The following is a 6,000-nucleotide window of genomic DNA, read 5'->3' as shown; positions in this document are numbered from 1 at the left end:
GGATGAATATTGCCAGATAACTACCTCCTCCCCTTGGGGCAATGACCCTGAGATGGGAGTTTCACATGCACTCCCAGGCTTCCACAGCAGGATTAAACTCCGACTGCCCACAGAAGAAACTTTCTCTATTAGCTGCCTTCCTTCCTGTCTTCCCTCTTTTTCTCTATTTAATTGAGGTGAGATTCACCCAACATGAAACGAACCGTTTTAAAGTACAGTTGACCCTTGAACAATGCAGGGGTTAGGGGGGGCCCAAGCCCTGTGCAGCCAGAATTCCATGTGTAACGTTTGACCCCCCGCAAAACTGAACTGCTCATAGCCTACTGTTGACTGGAAGCCTTACTGATAACATTAACGGCCAATTAACACATATTTTGAATGTTACATGTATTATATACTGTATTCTTACAAGAAAGTAAGCTGCAGAGAAGAAAATGTTGTTGAGAAAGTCATAAGAAAGAGAAAATAGGGGCTCAGTCGATTGGGTGTCTGACTTCGGCTCAGGTCATGATCTCACAGTTGGTGAGTTCGAGCCCCGCATCAGGCTCTGTGCTGACAGTATAGAGCCTGGAGCCTGCTTCGAATTCTGTGTCTCCCTCTCTCTCTGACCCTCCCCTGTTCATGCTCTGTCTCTCTCTGTCTCAAAAATAAATAAACATTAAAAATTTTTTTTAAATAAAAAATAAAAAAATAATAATAATATTAATGACACAGTGACCAGGTATAGAGCATTGCAATGTGCCATGCTCCACACTCAGGGATGTGCATGCCTCATTTTATGGTGCCTTAAAGTGGGCCTTGGAGTTGGGTCCTACCATTCTCTCCATTGTTTGCACAACTCAATCTCTGTTCCTCTAACTCAAGAGAGATGGGAGCTGACAGAGGCCCCCTGAACCCCTACCAAAGGCCAAACTCAATCACATTGGGGGCCCACAGATCTCAGACAGTATCGAGGAGATTGCTGAAAATGGTTGGATCTTGCCCTCATCTCTCCTTTCCCCTTAGTCCAGACACCCAAGGGTTCTCTCTGTGCCCCACCTCCTTGGGCAACACAGCTAAAGGAACCCTACCCTCCAGGTCCTCACCTGAGTCCCCAGTCCCCACCCCACCCCCACCACCGGCCCATGGTTCCCTCCATTAGGGGCTCAGAGTCACTGGCTTTTCCACCAGCCAATGACCAACTGTATCATCCACGCAGAAGATGTGAAGTTTCTATTGGTTACCACATCCTGGGAAAACAGCTGGGTGCATCATCACCAAATTTGGAGAGTCCCATTGGGACGGTCTGACTTACACTACCAGCCATGCAATTGACATGACCACTCATTAGGGTGTCTGGTACCAAGGAGAGACAGAAAGGGAATAACAAGTGTTGGCAAGGATGCGGAGAAACCTTGAACCCTGATGCCTTGCTCGTGGGGATGTAAAATGGTGCGGCTTTGCTATGGAAAACAGTGTGGTGGTTCCTCAAAATATTAAACATAGAACCACCATATGATCCAGCAATCCCACCTCTGGATAGATCCCCAAAAGAAGTGAAAGCAGGGACTCAAACAGATATTTGCACACCCATGTTCACAGCAGCATTAGTCACAAGGGCCAAAAGGTACAGGCAACCCAAGTGCCCAAGAAAAGAAGAACAGACACACATACTGTGGCCTATCCATACACTGGAATGTTATTCGGCCATAAAAAGGGAAATCTGACGCAGGCTACAACATGGATGGACCTCAAGGACATTACGTTAAGTGAAATAAGAGACACAAAAAACAAATGCTCTGTGATTCCACGTATAGGAGGTCCCCAGAGGAGGCAGGTTCAGAGACAGGAAGCAGAATGGCGGGCACCAGGACCGGCGGGAGGGGGGATAGGGAGTCAGAGTTTTAATTGAAGAAGACAGAAAAGCTCTGGACGTGGATGGTGGTGATGGCTGCACAACAGTGTGAATGTACTTAAGGCCACTGAACTGTTCACTGAAAATGGTTAAGACTGGGGGGCGGGGGACACCTGTGTGACACAGTCGGTTGAGCATCCCACCCTTGATCTCGGCTCAGGTCATGATCCCACAGTTTGTGAGATCAAGCCCCGTGTTGAGCTCTGCGCTGACGGTGCGGAGCCTGCTTGGGATTCTCTCTCCCTCTCTCTCTCTCTCTCTCTCTCTCTACAACCCCCCCCCCAAATAAATAAACATTTAAAAAAAAAAAAAAGACTGCATGTCTCGAAGGAGGTAAAGCAGAGATAGAGGTGGCTGAATACTGGTCCCCCAAAGAGATCAGGTCTCTGGAACGTGGGAATGTGATCTTAACTGCCAGAGTCTTTGCAGACGGGACTAGAGATGAGAAGATTATCCGGGATTGGATTGTCTAGGTTGGTCCCAATTGGAATCGCAAATCTCCTCATAAGAGAGAGGCCGAGGGAGACTCAACACACAGAAGAGAAGAAGGCCGTGGAAAGATGAAGGCAGACACTGGAGGGATGCGGCCACCAGCCCAGGCACCCTGGAACCACTAGAAGCTGGGAGAGGCAGGGAGCAGATTCTGCCCTAGAACCTCCAGAGGGAGCACGGCCCTGCCCTCACCTGGGTTTCAGACTCCTGGCCTCCAGAACTCTGAGAGAATGAAAGTGTGCTGTTTCAAGCCACCCAGTTCGTGGTAATTCGTCACAGCAGCCACAGGAAACAAATACACGGAGTAAGAGGGTACAGACCGATCCCTCCAGATGAGGTGGCCTGTGTGTGTCTCTTGGGGGAAGGCTCTCTGGGCAGACAGCTGAGTGAAGAACGGGGCTTTCTCATTAAATGCACATCTGCACACACACACACGTAGCTGGGGTCTTTTTAATACATATATATATATTTTTTTTTTTTTTTGAGAGAGAGAGAGAGAAAAAGCGAGAGTGGGGAAGGGGCAGAGATAGAGAATCCCAAGCAGGCTCCGTGCTGTCAGCGCAGAGCCTGATGTGGGGCTCAAACCCACAAGCCGTGAGATCAGAACCTGAGCCGAAATTAAAAGTTGGACGCTTAACCGACTGAGTCACCCAGGTGCCCCTAAGGTTTTATTTTTTTTTTTAATGTTTATTTATTTTTGAGAGAGAGAGAGAGAGAGAGAGACAGAGACAGAGCGTGAGCAGGGGAGGGGCAGAGAGAGAGGGAGACACAGAATCGGAAACAGGCTCCAAGCTCTGAGCTGTCAGCACAAGAGCCCGACGCGGGGCTTGAACTCACAGACTGTGAGATCATGACCTGAGCCGAATTAGGACGCTTAACCGACTGAGTCACCCAGGCACCCACATGTAGCTGGGTTCTAATCCTGACTCCACGGACTGGCTGTGTGGCCTAGGCCTCAGTTTCCCTATCTGAAACTGGGGGTGACTGTAAAAGATGATCTTTGGGTCCACCCCAGTGTGACCTTTTCCTGCGTGTGGCCCAGGGTGGGGTCACCGCTTTGGCAGGCCCAAGACCTCTGGGTCACCTCTAACCCCTGGGCAACCTGGCTGTAGTCTGGCTGCCACTCCAGACACCACAGTCACCTTTCTGAAGGTCCGTCACTCTCCTGCTCTAACACCATCCATGGCTCCCCACTGCCCTCAGTCTGGCATCCAAAGCCCTTGAGGAGCTGACCACCCCCGCCCATCCTCCACTTCAGCCATAAAGATCCCCCTTGTCAGGATGTTTCGGACCCTTTCACCCAAGCTATAAACGTTGGATTCCTTAGAGCTGGTCCTGAGTCATCGCTTCCTCTCTCTCCATGTATACGCCCTGGGGAGCTCACCCCCTCCCATGGCTTTTGTGACCCTGTCTCTGAGATGCCTCCCATGTCTTGATGACACCACCTCCTGGATGGCCTCCAGGGGCATATCTCAGACCCTCACATTCACCTCACCTCCTTCCTCCCTCTCTGCCCACACCCAGTTCGTTGCCAGGTCCTGCCAGTAGTGTATCGTAAATATCTTCCACTCTCATTCACGTTTCCCCATCCCCATCACCTCAACCCACGTCAGGCCACCACTGCAGTGGCCTCCTCCCCTTGGTCTCCCGGGTTCCCTCCCGCCCCTCCCCCAGCAGTCCATTCTCCACCCAGCAGCCAAAGGGATCTCCCTAAAATTAAATCAGATCACAGCCTTCCCCTGTTCAAAGTCCGCCCCATTATGCTGAACACAATTCAGATTCCTTCCCACGGACTGAGACGCCCTGTGCGCCCGGCCCCTGTGGACCCCTCCAGCCTCTCCCACGGCTCTCCCCGCTGCTGACTCAACTCCAGCCACTCTGGCCACAGGCCAAATTCATTCCCGCTTCAGAGCCTTTGCACGTGCTGTTCCCTCCAACCTGGCATGCCTTTCCCCCAGCTCTGCCCACAAGGGCCCCTCCTCATCCTCCCGGACCACCTCTGCTTTTCACCACAATCAGCCACCTCCTTTATTGAGCACCTTCTGTGGGCAGTGGCTTTCTCAGCCATTTCTTTCATCTTCCCAGGAGCCCTTCGAGGCAGCTGGGGTTCTTCTGAGTAGAGTCACAGCAAGAACCCCCACCCCCGCCCAGAACAATCCCAGCTGATATCCTGACAAAGGAAATGTCTTCCTGAAATACTGAAATGGGGAGGAACGGAAACAAGAGAAAGCACCAGCCCTCAAAGAGGAGACCCTGCCCCAGGAAGGCAGGTGCACAGGAGGGAGGGAGCTCTGAACCGCCATGCCCACCCCCCTATGCGGGACGTGGGCTGCGGCTTTTCCCAGGACAGGCTGCTCCAAGCAGAAAGAGCACACACTGGATCCCCAGCTGGCTGTCACCCTGGGAGCCTCAGTCTTCTCATCTATGAAATGGAAATAATATCAAGAAGTCCATCTGATGCTTCTGGGAGGAGCTCAATAAATAGTGCCTTGGGGAAGTTAAATCCTCTCTTTCTGCAGCTGGGTTCCACTCGCCCATCCCCAGCACTCCTGCCAGCACCCCCCCCCCAAAAGAAAGTGCTGCAAAAACCTTTGAGGCAGTGCAGCCGCTTTGAGAAATAGCTTCGCAGTTCCTCAAAAAGCTAAACATAGAATTTTCATGTGACCTGGAAATTCCACTCCTAGGTATATAGTCAAAAGAATGCAGGGGCGCCTGTGTGGCTCAGTCGGTTGAGCGTCCGACTCTTGATTTCGGCTCAGGTCACGATGCCAGGCATGGGATCGAGCCCTGCATCAGACTCCATGCTGGCTGTGGAGCCTGCTTAAGATTCTCATTCTTTCTCCCTCTGGTCCTCCACCACTCACTCTCTCTCTCTCTCTCTCTCAAATAAAATAAAATTAAAATTAAAACTAAAGAATGTAAAATATCCTCAGATACTTATATATGAATATGAATAGCAGCACTATTCAGAATAGCCCAAAGGTGGAAACAATCCAAATGTCCATCAATGAATGAATGGATAAGTATCATGTGATATATTCGTGTGATGGAATATTACTTGGTCATGAAAAGGGGTGCCTGGGTGGCTCAGTCGATTAAGCGTCTGACTTCGGCTCAGGTCATGATCTCCCAGTCCGTGAGTTCGAGCCCCGCGTCGGGCTCTTGTGCTGACAGCTCAGAGCCTGGAGCCTGCTTCGGGTTCTGTGTGTCCCTCTCTCCCTGCCCCTCCCCACTTGTGCTCTGTCTCTCTCTGTCTCTCAAAAATGAATAAATGTAAAAAAAAAAATTTAACAAAGATGCCACTCAAATGAAAAAATAAGCCTGGGGGCGCCTGGGTGGCTCAGTCGGTTGAGTGTCCGACATCAGCCCAGGTCATGATCTCACGGTCTGTGAGTTCGAGCCCCATGTCGGGCTCTGTGCTGACAGCTCAGAGCCTGGAGCCTGCTTCGGATTCTGTGTCTCCCTCTCTCTCTCTCTCTCTCTCTCTCTGCCCCTCCCCTGCTCATGCTCTGTCTCTCTTTGTCTCAAAAATAAATTTAAAAAATTTTTTTAATTTTAATAAAAAAATAAATAAATATAAAAATGAATCAGTTGACTGTACAACCCAAAGAATG

The sequence above is a fragment of the Panthera uncia genome, chromosome A2, assembly GCF_023721935.1.
Source record: "Panthera uncia isolate 11264 chromosome A2, Puncia_PCG_1.0, whole genome shotgun sequence".
In the NCBI taxonomy this organism is placed as follows: domain Eukaryota; kingdom Metazoa; phylum Chordata; class Mammalia; order Carnivora; family Felidae; genus Panthera; species Panthera uncia.
This window is presented reverse-complemented; position numbering follows the sequence as displayed.